The sequence below is a fragment of the Maniola hyperantus genome, chromosome 4 (assembly GCF_902806685.2).
Source record: "Maniola hyperantus chromosome 4, iAphHyp1.2, whole genome shotgun sequence".
Lineage (NCBI taxonomy): Eukaryota > Metazoa > Arthropoda > Insecta > Lepidoptera > Nymphalidae > Maniola > Maniola hyperantus.
In genome coordinates this window covers 10995951-11013604 of record NC_048539.1, presented here as the reverse complement: position 1 = coordinate 11013604, position 17654 = coordinate 10995951, and the positions used below count along the sequence as shown (strand labels likewise).

At 37.3% G+C, this 17654-nt stretch overlaps 1 protein-coding gene across 1 annotated transcript in view; it reads left to right on the top strand.

Moving 5' to 3' along the window:
• The window catches only part of LOC117996802 (uncharacterized), a 43761-nt gene that overhangs the window by 3752 nt on the left and 22355 nt on the right, over positions 1-17654 (top strand). The gene's annotated exons all lie outside the window — the stretch shown is intronic.

Genomic DNA, 17654 nt, shown 5'->3' with positions numbered 1-17654 from the left:
AAAATGCCTACCTACTTACCCAATTCAAAAAAAATGAAGCTTTAGTAGTTTCCTACATATACAGCATGTACAATTGCAATATTACGGTGCGACTGTTTGCTGACGATTCTTGATGCGGTTCTGTGGCATACCGCAAAGTTACACTACGTTGTTCTGGCATAAATGAAGCTTTAGTAGTTTCCTACAAATACAGCATGCAGAATTGCAATAATATCATGGTGCGACTGTTTGCTGACGATTCTTGATGCGGCCCTGTGGCATACCGCAAAGTCGCACTAAGTTGTTCTGGCATAAATGAAACTTTAGTAGTTTCCTACATATACAACATACAGAATTGCAGTATTACGGTGCCACTGTTTGCTGACGATTCTTGATGCGGTTCTGTGGCATACCGCAAAGTTGCACTAAGTTGTTCTGGCATAAATGAAGCTTTAGTAGTTTCCTACATATTATACAGCATGTAAAATTGCAATATTACGTTGCGACTGTTTGCTGACGATTCTTGATGCGGCCCTGTGGCATACCGCAAAGTCGCACTAAGTTGTTCTGACATAAATGAAGCTTTAGTAGTTTCTTACATAATATACAGCATGTAGAATTGCAATATTACGGTGCGACTGTTTGCTGACGATTCTTGATGCGGCCCTGTGGCATACCGCAAAGTCGCACTAAGTTGTTCTGACATAATTGAAGCTTCAGTAGTTTCTTACATAATATACAGCATGTAGAATTGCAATATTACGGTGCGACTGTTTGCTGACGATTCTTGATGCGGCCCTGTGGAATACCGCAAAGTCGCACTAAGTTGTTCTGGCATAAATGAAGCTTTAGTAGTTTCCTACATATTATACAGCATGTAGAATTGCAATATTACGGTGCGACTGTTTGCTGACGATTCTTGATGCGGCCCTGTGGCATACCGTAAAGTCGCACTAAGTTGTTCTGACATAAATGAAGCTTCAGTAGTTTCTTACATAATATACAGCATGTAGAATTGCAATATTACGGTGCGACTGTTTGCTGACGATTCTTGATGCGGCCCTGTGGAATACCGCAAAGTCGCACTAAGTTGTTCTGGCATAAATGAAGCTTTAGTAGTTTCCTACATATTATACAGCATGTAGAATTGCAATATTACGGTGCGACTGTTTGCTGACGATTCTTGATGCGGCCCTGTGGCATACCGCAAAGTCGCACTAAGTTGTTCTGGCATAAATGAAGCTTTATTAGTTTCCTACTACCTAGGTACCAGCAAAGTAATTAATTTTTCAAAGATTGTTAAAACAAACAAATCAGTAAATATTAAGTAGATAAATCTGAGCATCCTCGTTCATTCGGTAAATATTTACATTCCTCATTAGATTAGTTTACTTACTAAGTATATTTTATTAGGGTTACGCCTTCTATTGTATAGTAAACTGTAAAATTACATATTGGGTGCATAGTTCGGCGAAAAATAAGGTAGTTACTTAGTATAAGTCCCGCAAATCCGTTGGCCCGCATGGCCGTTATTTTAGTGACGTCAGCACTAGACTGAAGTTTCGAGCTGATGGTATATTTTTATTTCGGCTGACGTTAAAATGATGTCTTTTCGATGTTAATGAGACATGGTTCCAGCGCAATAGCAATTTGCGAGATTTATATCGATAGTTAGCGGAAGTCCATGAATCATGATAATGTACAAGGAACCAAAAGCTTAATTTGCTATAATCCGCTGATACAGACAAATCGGTATGGTTTGGTGCATGGAAAGCGAAAACATGCAGGAAAAGCGGGAAAAGTCACGTACCTATATATAACTATATAAAAGGAAAAGGTGAGACTGACTGACCGACTGATCTACCAACGCACAGCTCAAACTACCGGACGGATCAGGCTGAAATTTGGCATGCAGATAGCTATAATGACGTAGGCATCCGCTAAGAAAGGATCTTTGAAAATTCATCCTCTAAGGGGGTGAAATAGGGGTTTGAAGTTTATGTAGTCCACGCGGATGAAGCCGCGATAAACTATTCGACGATATTATCAAAACTATTAAGAGTACCTACTCAGTTCAATGACCGTCGTTCCTCATAAAAAGGGGTTTCCCAAGAGGGGTAACTACACGCTATAAGCATAATCACTACCCATATTATAAATGCAAAAGTTTGTTTGTTTGTTGGTTTGTCCTTCAATCGCGTTGCAACGGAGCAACAGATCGACGTTATTTGCTTGGGTATAGTTAAAGACCTGGAGAGTGACTTTTTATCCCGGAAAATCAAAAAGTTCCCACGGGATTTTTAATACCTAACTCCACGCGAATGAAGTCGCAGGCATCAGCTAGTACCTATTTAAATCCTTATACGAGTACCTACCAGCGTTAACTGTATACAAAGGATGTCAAGTATAACACGAATGGAATAAATGTGGGTCATTCGTCTCGCCTCTCGACGCGGTTGTGCTGTGATCGTTCAATTAACACCAAATTGCATCGAGGTCACGACGTAGAGTTCTTTGAAATACTCTGCGTCGGCACGAGCTACTCTAGGTCTATACCTACTACCTTTCTACTAGCCTTCCTAATTTCACCAAGCACCAGCTTTCCTAATTTCACCAAGCAATTAACCATGGTTTAGTTTGACATTCTTTGTATCTCTCCTTTTTGGAAATCGCGTACCTACCTACTTTATTTTTATTTTTATTACCTACATTAGCGCTTGGCTGCAATCAGACCTGCTGCCAAGTGATGATTCAGCCTAAGAAGGAGCGCCTAAAAAGCTTGAAAAAATCTAAATGCTTGGTGAAAATCTGCAGCTTTTCCACTAAAGTAATTTGCGAATTATGTACTTAATAAAAAAATATAAAATCATTTTAATTTTATTTCTCTGTCTGGGACTACAGCATGGGCCATTTAGGTTAATCAATTTAACTTTAAGGGATAATGCGACACTTTAATAATTACATTAAATCAAAAAAAGTACTACTGTACCTACCAATAATAACATTTAATTTAATTTGTACCAAAACATTTACAATAAAGAGAAAAAGAGAGTAAAAGTGGACCGAGGAGCACTTATCTCTATGAGAGATCTCTACCAGTGACCCTTGGCAATGCGAGAGGTTGAAGAGGGAGTAGAATAGGTACAAAAAGAAGATAGAGAGTTATTCATGAAAAGAACATAATAGATACTATGTAATATTTAGTTAGGTGTAGTCGTCAAACCCGAAAGAAAGGGTACAGTTTTAGCCTCACTTTCACCAGTAACAAGGAGCAAAGTCCGGCAATTATTACTTACCTACTCTCTCGAAAGGAGACAGCAATACCAGTTATCGACATCGATATCTTATTTTTAGGGTTCCGTACTTCATAATGGAAAAAGGGAACCCTTATAGGATCACTTTGCCGTCCAAATGTCAGCCTGTCTGTCCGAGTTTCAAGGCTCTTCATATCAGAAATGGTTTGAGGTAGTAAACTCAACTTTGCAGTTATTCTCTGTGAATTTTTATTTAAATAAAATTGGACAGTTTTTATTTAAATTTTAATATGCGCAACTAAATGGCGTATCTACTATCTATAGTTTGAGTGATGTCCAGAAAATCGTTTTGACTCGAACTAATTTTCTATACAGATTAAAATATGAATAGGTTTCATCTAACAAATAGCTCAACGGTTTATTTATAGGCGGACGAAAAGTCGAATAGATGTAGGATTTTTCTTTTACCTACTTAATATTACATAGAGATTGAAATAAACTCAGTTCCTGTTAGCAAATAGGATAGCATATAGTATTTGTTTCAATATGTCCACACAGCGAACAATATACCGAATAGCGGCCTCTACTATTTGACCAGCTATTATTAAATCTCACTTCTAACAAGATCGCTATAATAACTTTCAGTTCAGGTCGATAGCAGTAAAAAATAGCGGCTCTAAAAACTATGGACCTGATAAAAGAGCGAGGGCGGTAGAGGTCCTGTATGCTTGATATTAACTCTATAGGTAGAGGTACGTGATCAAAACAATAATGAGGGAAACAAGACGTCCACCTCGCCTCCTATTCGAGGTCAGGGGTCCCCTACTATCCCAACCTAACTAATCGAAGTTATATATGCGTTTTAAGCAATTATCACAATTACTTCGCGATAAAACCTGCATGCCTGAGAGTTCTTCATAATGTTCACAAAGTTGTGTGAAGTCTGCAAATCCGAACTTGGCCAACGTGGTTGTCTCCGTAATACCTTTCTCATCCTGACCGTGATCAGTAGTTAGCTGGCAATGGATTGATCATGATGATGATGCTGATTTGGAAAATTTCCTCACTGAAGAAAAAGTACAGTACGCGGCAGAAAATAATGTACATCGACCTTTAGAAGGAGATAGCGGATTTGTAGAGCATTGTCCTGTCGTTGAGACCGACAAAACGTCATAATATAGGTATGAGTGACAGAGACAACGCTCTACAAAGCCAAATTGTCGTTCGCACATTATTTTCTGCCGCGTTCTGTAGTTCTTTTCACTAATCATCCACTCTTATCCAATACAGGCCTTCTATTCAGACATATACCTAAAGCTCTAACGCAGAAGCTTAACCCATAATAATTATGTCTAAATAGAAACCAATTCATTTTATGCAGGAGGGAAAGCTGTGGTAGCCTAGTGGTTATAGGACATCCGCCTTCCAATCGGAGGTCGGGGGTTCGATCCCGGGCACGCACCTCTAACTTTTCGGAGTTATGTGCGTTTTAATTAATTAAATATCATGACGAAACCTGCATGCCTGAGAGTTCTCCATAATGTTCTCAAAGGTGTGTGAAGTCTACCAATCCGCACATGGCTAGCGTGGTAGACTATGGCCAAAAACCCTTCTCACTCTGAATGGAGACCCGTGCTCTGTAGTGAGCCGGTGATGGGTTGATCATGATGATGATGATGAGGCAGGAAATCTATTTTAAAGGCAGCAACCTACTTTAGAATACCTAAGTGATCTATTTTGGCAGTCCTTTGTTTTGACGCGTGAACAATGTGCGTGCCGCTTAGTCATCGCTAATTCCTTTGTTTGAACTTTGAATTTAAATTGTGATATGGACAAGTGGTAACACAGGCAATTCATTTTCAGCTCTTTAATATTGATGTCGGTAGAGCCATGGAGCCAACAATTATTATGTTTGAGGACAGTCATGCAATGCAACACATGCATTGCCTGTCCTCAAATACAACTGTAAGTAACAGAATTGAAGCCTTATTATTTATTATTATATTCTGTTCAACGATATACAAAAGGTTTATAAGTCTAAATTTCTTCCGCTGGCCTATTCGTAGATCCCTATCCACCTTAAACTTATTAGTAGAGAAGAATTTGAGCCATTCAAACAATCGGCCAAGTGCGGTCAGACACGCGCACCGAGGGTTCCGTACTACAGTCGTATTTTTTCGTCATTTTTTTTTTTTAAATTTAACAGGAAAACTTACAGCTAATATGAAAAATGAATAGGTAAAAACAGAAGTAGATTAAAGCTAATGACAAGTTTTCACAGATAGAATAAACATAAGAATAACAAAAAAACTCGACTGGGGGAGAGAAATTTCAGGGAAAAGTAATAAAAAACGAGATCTGGCCAACGAATTATTTAACTGAAGTGTGAGCTGAATTATTTAACTGATTTTGCACGATAATTTAAAAAATGGGGCCGATTCTCTTGTACACAATCTCTAAACTAAACTAAGTAAATTAACATGTCTAAATTTTTTGCTATCCTTTTCGGCAAGCAATATAGCAATATTTTTCGGCAATAGATTTAGACGTGCCATTTTAATTCAGTTTAGAGATTTTGTACAACGGAATTAGCCTTACTATTATGCGTATACTTACTTAAAATTTAGAAGGTAGAAACTAATTGGGATCCTTCTTAATTTTCTTGCAACTTTGTTAGTGAATCGATGAGACATCGTAACATTAGAAACGGGACGTCACTCACAACGCAAAACGGATATGTGCTGGCGCTTCCGCGAAATGGTCTCATTTAGATTATACCTACTCTTTTTTATCTGTGCCAACTCGGAAACCTTCCCAACTCGGTTAGTAGGTTGGCGAATTTTCGAACGAAACATAATGTAAAAGGCCAAGGCGAGTCGGACTCGCGCACGAAGGGGTCCGTACCATTATCTACAAAAACGGCCAAGAAAATCCCGTTTGTTGTATGGGAGATTTATTTTATTGTTTTTTCGTATTTGTCATTATATATATATACATTATCTGTGAAAATTTCAACTGTCTAACTATCACGGTGCATGAGATACAGCCTGGTGACAAACGGACAGCGGAGTCTTAGTAATAGGGTCCCGTTTTAGCCTTTGGGTACGGAACTCTAAAAATTAGGCTAATAAAGTTTGCCACGTTATCAATGTAGAAGGAAAACGTGACTGTGCCTTCATTCTGTAGAAATAATGTTGTCAACTCATTGATGCTACAGTTTTCTCATCCTTTGGGTTGAGACAAAGAGTCTACAGATTTCTTTGTTTCTACTTATCATACAAAGAATCCAAAACTCGATGCATTAGACTCGATAGATCGTGGCGGCCGAAGAATTGTTGGTGATCAACCACTTACCTACAGCACCAATGCGCGACGCAATGTCGCCTTATCGGCCTTTCGGATATACTTTAGAGAGTGCGCTCAGGAACTTCACAACTTTCTTCCTCCTCACTGTTCTACCAATAGGTAAGAAGTCGTAAGTAAAGTATTCATACATTCATACCACAGAACAGTGAGCAACCGTGAACGTTGATACCCATAATCCATAATATTACGTGATCGACATCCAGGCTACCCCTACGCGTACGAAACATTTTTGCTCAACGTTTCTGATACGAACCGCTAAGGTGTGAAATGCCTTTCCAGCGTCCGTGTTTCCTGCCACGTAGATATATATAACTTACTTAAATACCTTCAAGGAAGTGTGAATAGTGAATAGGCATTAGGCATCTTCTATGCAGGCGCACTTCAACTTAGACCTCAACATTGTTTTTTTATAATTACACGATTGTCGTCAAGCACAAGCCTATCTCGCAATAAAAAAGGATTCCCAGCAACAGCGCGTACAACCATAAAGTATTATCTATTATCTACCCATCTGCAAACACATCCCCGTCCCCTATCGTCCAGTCTTTTTACTTGACGCTGTCGCTAACTGTGATTACTTAATAATAAAATTCGTGTTTATTGTTGCCCTTCGCTGAAAGGTGCATCCTACAAAGAAACTCCAAACATAGGTCTTATTCACTCGCTGACTGGATTTTTAGAACAGATGCCTTATCAGGTCTATTTTCTAATAAGTAAGGACTTGCTACTTAATATTCTTAATATATAGTTGACTATAAAGAAATTTGATACCCAAGAACAAGTAAGGATCCTATCATGACTCGTACACGTGCCTCTAATAAAACGCCGATAAATCATATTCAGTCATGATTCAGCCAATATGTCGGTCGCTGCACAAGTGCAACGAATCAACCGCGGTAGCAATTGCAATGGCTTCAAATGATTAGGTACGCATTTTAATTTAAAAAAAATGTTTACAATGTTACGAAACGACGTGACGTAGTCGTCTACGTAAAAATTCACTTGAATAAATATAGAGAATATTGGGGCCGATTCTCTTGTACACAATCTCTAAACTAAACTAAATTAGAAGGTCTAAATCTAGTGCTTTCCTTTTCCGCAAGCAACATTATGATAGGGATAGCAATAGGTTTAGACGTGCCATTTTAGTTTAGTTTAGAGATTGTGTACAACGGAATTAGCCACATTGTTTAATTGCTAGCTGATGCGCGGGCATCGTACGCGTGGATTTAAGTTTTTAAAAATCCCGTTGAGACTCTTTGATTTTCCGGCATAAAAGTACATAGGCTACTTTTCACTATCCAGGTCTTACCCATGCAAAAAATCACGTCGATCCGACGCTCCGTTGCGACGTGATTGAAGGACAAACCAATAAACCAACAAACAAACACACTTTCGCATTTATAATATCATTAACACTTACAAATCAGCAGAATAGCTATAGATATACCTATACATATAAACATGTATGATGTAGTTTTATGATTTATGGTATCTAGGTTGACCGTACTGTACGTATTATACCTACCATGTACCTATAGGCTTGAATTCAAATTCAAAAATTGTTACAACTTAATTAATATGTATTTATTTGGGCCTGAGGCCAACTTTTGGTTCTACTGATATATTATATATCTACTGATATATTATCAAGAATATCCCTCATTGTTTATTGATTCATGTCAATTTTATCATCTTGATGACGATTGACGATTGAAGAGAGATAAGACTAATCACTAACTATACAAAAAGTTGATATTAAAAATTTCATAAACATCAACAAATGAATAGATATTTTCATTTTGTTTTGTCATATTTCTGGAAACTGCGGGATTTTCCCAAAATAAAAATTATGTTCTTAGTACCTACTCGTATTTGCTTACGTCACGATCTACCTTTGGCGGAAATTACACAAATGCAGCCATGCGTATCTTCTCGTATCGTCTTAAACATTTGGCTGGTTGAAACTTTGCGTATACCTACCTACCTAGGTACAATGGGCATCACACGTCAGCCGCGTGGAGGACAATGGCACACATTGTGGTGACTGTGTGTGGTGGTCTTCTGCAAACATGGAATTGCGCAAATTGCCGTCATCCAATATTTAAGTTGGACTGCACGTATTACAATAACGGTATAGACATTAGACAGCTTCATTTGAAGCCAGAACACACTTGACGGAATCTTTTATCGCCATACTTTTAGAGTGACTAGATTAAAATTTTCATATTATGGAATATCTATCCAATGAGGAGCTGGCGATCAAAATGGTGTAGGTATATAATTGTACGAAATAAAATTTTACAGGAGGAGCCAAACAACTGAATGAACTCCTGAAACTTTACCTTATAACTTTAAACCGTTTTGATCAAAATCACGAACATTGGATTTAATTTTGGTACAGTTTTAGTGGTACAAATATACAAAAATCATATCATTTTATTACTACTCTCCAAGACCCTATTGTTTGACTGAAATGACTCTACAGTCTAAGTAGGTATATCACGAGTTACCTAGGTACCTATCGCATTGTTGTAAATTCAGTTGGAATATGCGGTATTTATTTTATCAAATATTTAGAAATGAATACTTGACGTAGTGGTCGTGATAGTAAATAATAACCACGACATAAGAGTAATTTATTTAGTGATAATAATATGATATGAAGCGTTGAAATGTATGGCATATCAAATAAACTTAGGTGAGTGTGATTTTGTATGATTGGCAATGACGGACGTGGAAATTACATCAACTTTGAATAGTGTTGTGTAATTAGATACCTAGGTACCTTCTTATAAGTTATTAGTACTTAGTTCACTCTGTTATTAGTATCTAGGACTAGGAACAATTATCACTATCCATGTGTGGGTATTTCTTATCTCATTTATCTTATTTCTCAGTATTATCATTCATGACTATGTGGTATTTTTGACTCTAAATTTTTTTATAAACATGACTACGAAACCCTATATATCTACCTAGGTAGACCTTATGCGTGTTAGTTGATCGGTTTCACGCACTCTTTTAAAATAATCTACGTATGCAAAACTTTCATTATGTAGGTAACAACGAGTTGTTATTCTAAGGTAACAACTTTACTAACCTTATGATATGAACGTATAGTTTATAGGTCTACTATAATAGGGATGATAACTACTAGTCAAATCACTGACTTTTTATCGAACGTCAAAACTAGTATAACTAACGCTTAGTAAGGGAACTTGTATGAAATTTTCAGTTGCGACGTCATACACGTTTGACGTAATTAGACGTACTTTTTTTTGTAAAATCGATAATTTAAAATGGTTAACAAAGTTAAAACTAAAGAGCGGGAGTGGATTTTACGAATTCTGGAAGACCCTCTATTTAGCAATTCCTAAAAAATAATTTATTTTAGACATAGTCATCATCCCAATTCATAACAGAAACACGTTCACGATAAACATAGTAACTAGGTACCACTGAGTAGGCAAATATAATCTCGTCCCTGGTGACTACACCTACAGTGACAGTAATAGAACTTGATTACATAGAAGCCACCAAAATGATGCAATCATCAGTTGGCCTATTTGGCAAATACTGACATTTTCGATGGACAGCTAGTACCTATACCAAATAAAATAGTCATCAGTTGTTTTGTAACACGTTAGTAGACACCTACCTACCTAGGTATAAGTTATTAGATAAATAAGTTTTGTAATACCTACATAAGTAGGTTTTACAAAACATACTTACTACAATTATTTCATTACATTAATTCCGCGATTACACCTGTTAGTTTTAAGTAGTTTACGTAATTAATTTATGTTTAGATTTTTAATTAGTTGTAAGTTAATCATGTAAAGTTGGCACGTGAGTAAAACTTACAGGTGCAATCATTTAAGTTATTATTTGCAACCAATAAATAGACAATCTTCTAGTTCTAAGAAATATTTCTTAAAAGGTTCTAAACTTAGACTGAACAGACGAGCCTGTCCGTTATGAACCTACCCGTTCATCGAGTTTAATGCAAGCCACACACGTATCGGTCCACGTTTTCGTTCGTTTCGTTTGTTCAGGAAAACCTCGCACTATAACTAGTGTGAGGTTTTCCTGAACAAGCTCAGGGTTATGACTCTGATACGGTATGATAATTGAAATTGGTTTTAGTCAACTAGCCCCGGTATGTAAAACTTGCGATTTTCCATCATCGCGATTTTAGGATAACGGTAAATAATAAAACAAATTCAACCAAATCAGGAAAACGATTCGTAAATGTAGGCTGAGGCTTTTACCTTGTTTGACTGGGCCGCGGTCCAAATTAGTTTCGATTGAATGTTCAGTTAAAAATTTAAATAGCACGCGTAGGATGTGAAGTACAAAATTATATGTAACTAGCTTATGCCCGCGACTTTGTCCGCGTGGACTATATAAATTTCCAACTTATATTTTACCCCCTTAGGGGTTGAATTTTCAAAAATCCTTTATCTGCATGCCAAATTTCAGCCCGATCCGTCCAGTAGTTTGAGCTGTGCGTTGATAGATCAGTCAGTCCATCAGTCAGTCAGTCAGTCAGTCACCTTTTTCTTTTATATATAAGGAAAATAGTATACCTGCTTAGGACAACTTGAACGGCTGCACATCTCACGCACGCTTGTCTAAACTTGAACGTGTATAGCCCTTAAGGCCTCTTCCACGTAAGCCATATTGAAAACCTTGCACGTATACTATCCGCATAAGTACCTATAACTATCAAGACCGTCAATTCGATGATCAAAACAATCCGCAAGCAGGCGCGTGTTCATCTATCTTCAGCCTTCACCTTCTAACGACCGTGATGTCCTCAATCTATGTAGACAAGACTTTTTATGTCTCTTTGTACATAGGTGTTAAATGTTAAATGGAGTGTAAAAATAATATACTTACTCAAATGGAACTTCCATTTGAGTAAGTACTTATATTATCCTTAAAAGGTTGACTTTACGGACTTCAGTGTGTGTCACGGTCGCTTACCTCAAATGATCTTCATGTACTTACTTAATTAATATATTACTTTGGCATAGAGATGGTTTGAAAAATTAGAGCTTCGACTAGTTTCCCACTAGATGTGCCCAGGACCCAAAGGATGCGAAGTGAAGAAAGTGCAAAATAAAGCTGGTTCTCTACTCTCTACCAGGGTCGTTACTTGTTACAAATACGAATCCGCATCCATGAAAGCTCCGCATTAATTGATGTGGATGTCTGAATTAATGCGGATGTTCCGAATTTACGGATGCGGAGGCGAATATCCGTAACACCCCTGCTCTCTACCACAAAATAAGAGCATCCAAGGGCTCGATTTCGGTTGAATTGCAATCACCTCTCATTGGTTGACGCTCGCTCACTATTGGCTACAATGCACTGTTACAACAAGAATAGCATTATTTATCGTTTAAGTTCAATAGGTAGAGAGCTTTAACAATAAGCACTGCCGTACGTAGGTACAAATATGTAGACTTGTTTGCTATAGGTAAGCAAACGAAAGAGAACGGCACTTCTAAAATAGATTTCACTTTTCATCCTTGTCAATTACCTTGATAGCCGATAGGTAGCTCTTTATTTATTTTTCATTCTTAGAAATATCTACTTTCGAAAATAAAACGGTACGCATAGAGATGGTAATCATTTTGAGACATTGCGTCCATTGACTCAAATGCTAAACGAATAGCTTTTTACCGTTATGAAGTAAGAGCTTCAAAGTAAAATAAATTCATAGAAAATATGTAGTTAGATATAATCACTAGATAGTATAATATCTACATAAATCTATGTACCTACCTTACATATCTTTGAAGTGTGGAGAGTGTGGGTTAAACCACTATCGCAATCACAAGCCAATTAGTCATTTAATATGGCTAATATTTTTAGGGCTCCGTACCTCAAAATGAAAAACAGAACCCTTATAGGATCACTTTGTTGTCTGTCTGTCTGTCTGTCTGTCGGTCTGTCAAGAAACCTACAGGGTACTTCCCGTTGACCTAGAATCATGAAATTTGGCAGGCAGGTAGATCTTATAGCTGACATTCGGGGAAAAATCTGAAAACCGTGAATTTGTGGTTATATCACACAAAAAAAATTAAATTGTGGTCATGAACTAATAATTAGTATTTTCAATTTTCGAAGTAAGATAACTATATCAAGTGGGGTATCATATGAAAGGTCTTCACCTGTGCATTCTAAAACAGATTTATTTATTTTTATACATCATAGTTTTTGAATTATCCTGCAAAATGTCTAAAAAATACGACTGGAGTACGGAACCCTCGTTGCGCGAGCCTGACTCGCACTTGGCCGGTTTTTTTTAAATGGCAAAAGTTGCATATTATTATATAGACACTTATTTAGTAGGTAGGTATAGGTTCTCAATTCTTTCAACTGTTGTTGAACTAGAAACTATACGTTTCAACTATTTTAATAATCCACATAAATCGCCCCTAAGACACGGGATTTCCTAGTTTAGGGGTCAGGATTCCAGAGAGTTGATTACTGTACTGAGTTGTTTAAATAAATAAATATTATATTATATTATATTATAAATAAGTACTTACCTACTTAAGTATAGGAATATGCCTAGGTAGAGCTATTTTATGTAAGTATTATATTTACCTACATATACTTAGTTAATCGAATAAAATTAAATAAATAATGGTTTCCGTGTAAATGAACATTCAAACATTCCGTGAACATTTAAAGCCAGTACCTATCTAAATAGGTAGGTACTTGTGTAAGTGCCTATTTAGATTTCCAAGAACTTTTGATTACCTAAATATACAAAAACTATAAAAAAATAGTTTTCCTGTTTTAATATTGCTCAATTGCATGATAAGAAGTACGTTTAACACAAATGTAAGCAAGGGCGTATCCAGCTTTGGTGCCAGGGGGGGGGGTCACATAGTCGTGGTCAAGTCACAACATCTCGACCTCTTGCGACAGGCCCCGCACACCCTCACGTCACCCGTGCTATCTCGCACCGGGTTAGCGCGGGGACTGCACTGCGGGTAAAAGTAGGTATTTTATTAATGTATGTAAGTAATTACAGTACATAAAAATACCTATATTTAAATATCAAAATCAATTTTCCTTTTAAACGTTTTGTCCCGAAACGCGTTATCACTTCATCTGCTTCAATGGGTACGTTTTTGTGGACGTGGAGAAGTGCCAGTCAAAATTCAAAATTCAAATTTTGGATGCGTTTGTTCGCAAGAACATAATGTTTTTGCCATCATACAAAATATTATATTAAATTGATTAAATATTGAAGGAATTTACATAAAATCTAGGTATATAAAAATATAAAAAACATTATGTTTACAATTTTAATAAGTGGTCCACCTAGGTCCTGGACGCAGCCCAGGGGGGGTCGTGACCCCCATGACCCCCCCCCCCCCCCCCTGGATCCGCCCTTGAATGTAGGTAGGTATTTTTTGTACTACCAACATTTATTACTCACTTAAATCTTTGGGTAATGCCCATAGATTTAAGTGAGTAGGTAGGGATATATATACCCAGTTATTTACAAAAAGATTAACTTAAATTACGTCACTTGAACACCTACGATTAGAATTTAAGCGGCTTACCTTATACCTACCTTTTTTTTTTTTTTTTTTTTTTTTTTTTTTCGAGGGGGAAATCTTCTTAAGATACCCAATCGGGTTATGTGGGATTTGTACCCACTAAAACCCCCTCGGTGGCCCTCCTCAGCGCGTTTTTGAGAGGCTCCGGGAACTCTAAAGAACGTACGCCGGTGCCTCTCTCGCGCGACGCCCGTTGGACACATCCTCGAGAAAGTGCAGCCACTCGCGACTTCGAAGTCCTAGCGCCAGGGACTAGTTGTTTACCTTATACCTACCTGGAACCGTGGAAACGATAATCTGATAAGATTTTCTAATATCAGTACCCGTAGTACAAGATTTTACGTCTCACCAAACCAAACCAAATTCGAGAGTCGAAATACTTCCGCGTTACAGTAAACTGGATCTTATCTGCCTTGTTTTAAAGCTCAAGTTTGTCTACACTTCTACAGCCAGCGCTCCAAGCGGAAACATAGCGAAATTAAAATCAGTGGCATTGAATATTTGACTTCAATTCAAGGCTGTTTAGGTCCATTTTACTGTAACGCGGAAGTATTTCGACTCTCGAATTTGGTTTCGTTTGGTGAGACGTAAAATCTTGTACTACGGGTACCGGAGTCGTAGTAAGTACCTACTACTATTACTTACTATCGTATGCTCGCGACTTCTTCCGCGGGGACTACACAAATTTCAAACCTCTATTTAACCCCCTTAGGGGTTGAATTTTACAAAAATCCTTTCTTAGCGGATGTCTACGTCATAATAGCTATCTGCAATCTGCATGCCAAATTTCAGCCCGATCCGTCCAGTAGTTTGAGCTGTGCGTTGATAGATCAGTTAGTCAGTAACCTTTTCCTTTTATATATTTAAGAAGATAAGGAAGATAAGACCTACCTTAAGGGATAGGTATGGATAGAACGAAGCTTCATATTTTTTTTAATTCGAGCGAGTGTATTTTAAAATCCTGGAGTTAAATTAGCCGGAAACGAAACTACGATAAGAAAATCACGTTGTCGTAAACCGGGGATTGTCAACAATGTAAACATTCCAACAATGCTATTGGTAAACACCTAAGTACCTAGAACTTACTTCGGTGATTAAAAATGTTAGTACTTAAATGGTTGATAATTAGTAAATTATTGATGAAGTCCAGAACAATAATTAATAGTCACAATCATCGAGAATGAGTTAAAATTTACAACTAGCTGTACTATGTATGTAGGTACCTAGTACCTACCTACTTGAGGTGAAGGAGGCCCTATTCAGAGGGTCTGAAAATTCTTTCACCAGTAGAAAGCTACATTATTCCTGAGTGGTATAGGCTTTATTTTATTTTTAAAAACCGGTCAAGTGCGAGTCAAATTCGCGCACCGAAGGTTCCGCACTCGGGTATTTTTTCGACATTTTGGCTTTTGCCTAAATATTCGTGGTATTCTTAACCATATTATTTCGGTAACATTCCTTTAAATATAGCGCTCCCAATTTTTCTCTAGTAGGTTAACCCTATTCAGGGGGTCTGAATATTTTTTGCACCAATAGAAAGCTACATTATTTCTGTGTGACATAAACTATATTTTATTTAAAAAAAATAAAGATCCCTTTAATTGTAATAAGCTACCCGTGCGAAGCCGGGGCGGGTCGCTAGTAACTTATATAAGTGAAGAATACATCCATTGAGTTCGAAGCCCGATAAGTAGAAAAATATAAGAAGTTGCCTAAAGATTCGTGGTAGTCCTAACTCCGAACTATGTTATTTCGGTTACGTTCCTATAAATATAGCGCTACCAATTTTTCTCTGGTAGGTAGGTACCTAGAAGGAAAAAGTAAGGAAAAAGTGTCAAGCTGTTGTTTCTTTTTGTAAGCCGGAAATTCTAAAGATGACTCTATATTTACAAATTTTCTTTTCAACTTCCTCAATGTCCCGAATACCGATGACAAACTGAAAACTTTTAAATGACTAAACGTTTTGAAATCTTGGAATCATTCGATGATTCCAATTCGCAACACACTTAAATTTTTCCTTATGCACTAACAATATAAAATGTTATGTCTAGAACGTTTAACGGTTTTTACGATTGCATAAAACACTTTGAATTGAGTACCTGCCTACCTAGGTAGGTATATGTAGGTAAATATCTACGTAACTTTTGATTTAATACTTTGCATCATTGCAAATAGGTAGGTACGTAGATACTTATGTGAAATAGTTTCTATCCATCCAAATTGCAAGACCCATAGAAACAACGGAAAAATGCGACTTTTGCGATTTTTGTGCATCCTACGAATCTTTGAGGTAATTTATTAAGTACTTAGTAGGTAACGTGGTTACTTCTCATTAACGTTTTGAGAAGTAATCATAGCGTGCTCGGCAACGCTTTCCATTCAAACGTAATTTGTATACATAATATTAATTACTAATCAAACTCAAAAAACATTGAAGACCCTTAGTTCTATCTGCATCAGTGGTTTGTCAGATTTCCGTAAAAAAAAACTTTAGTTTCAAGTTTCAAATAAGTAGTACAAGATGTTTAATGTTTGAACTTGTTTACCTTACGTACCTACATGTAGTAGGTACGTTACATACGCATACCAGCGTCGGTTCGGTTCGTACTTTTCGCGGCTTATTCGTTTAACCGATTTTGACGATTTTGATAGTGATAGCTTGCATGCTACCGAAGACAGACATGCTACTTTTTGTCCCGGAAAATCGAAGAGTTGCCACTTTATTTTTACCTACCTAAATCCACGCGGGCGAAGTCGCAGGCATCGTCTAGTAGGTAGGTATATAACAGGTAAATAATTAATTCACAATGTAAACAATAGGCTCAGCTTCACACACCGTCATAAAGATATCAGGTTAACAAATTGTGACGAACAGCCTTCTAAAATGCATTAAGTCACCTCGTGACCCAGTTCCATACTGTCTGTTGTATCTGTTCACGCATCACCTCATTTCTAAATGTTAATTCGTTAGAATTTAAATGGGTTTAATAAAAACTGCCATACCCCTTCCAGGTTAGCCCGCTATCATCTTAGACTGCATCATCACTTACCATCAGGTGAGATTGCAGTCAAGGGCTAACTTGTATCTGAATTAAAAAAAAAATGAATAAGTTCTCAAAGGTATAAAGTCTGAATTCGCACTTGGTCAGCGTGGACATTCTGAGAGAAGACCTGTGAGCAGTAGTAAGTCGACGATGGCTTGAGATGATGATGAAGTAGAGTAAGTTTTAAGTAGGTATTTTGGTGCATGTTAATACTATACCTACTTAGGATAGCGGTGATAGACGTCCGCCTACTTTTCGGGAGGTCGGGGGTTCGATCCCGGGCACGCACCACTAACTTTTCGGAGTTATGTGCGCTATTAAAACAATTACCACTTGCTTTAACGGTGAAGAAAAACATCGTGAGGAAACCTGCATGCCTAAGAGTTCTCTCTTCACTATCAAGCTCATGCAGTCATACT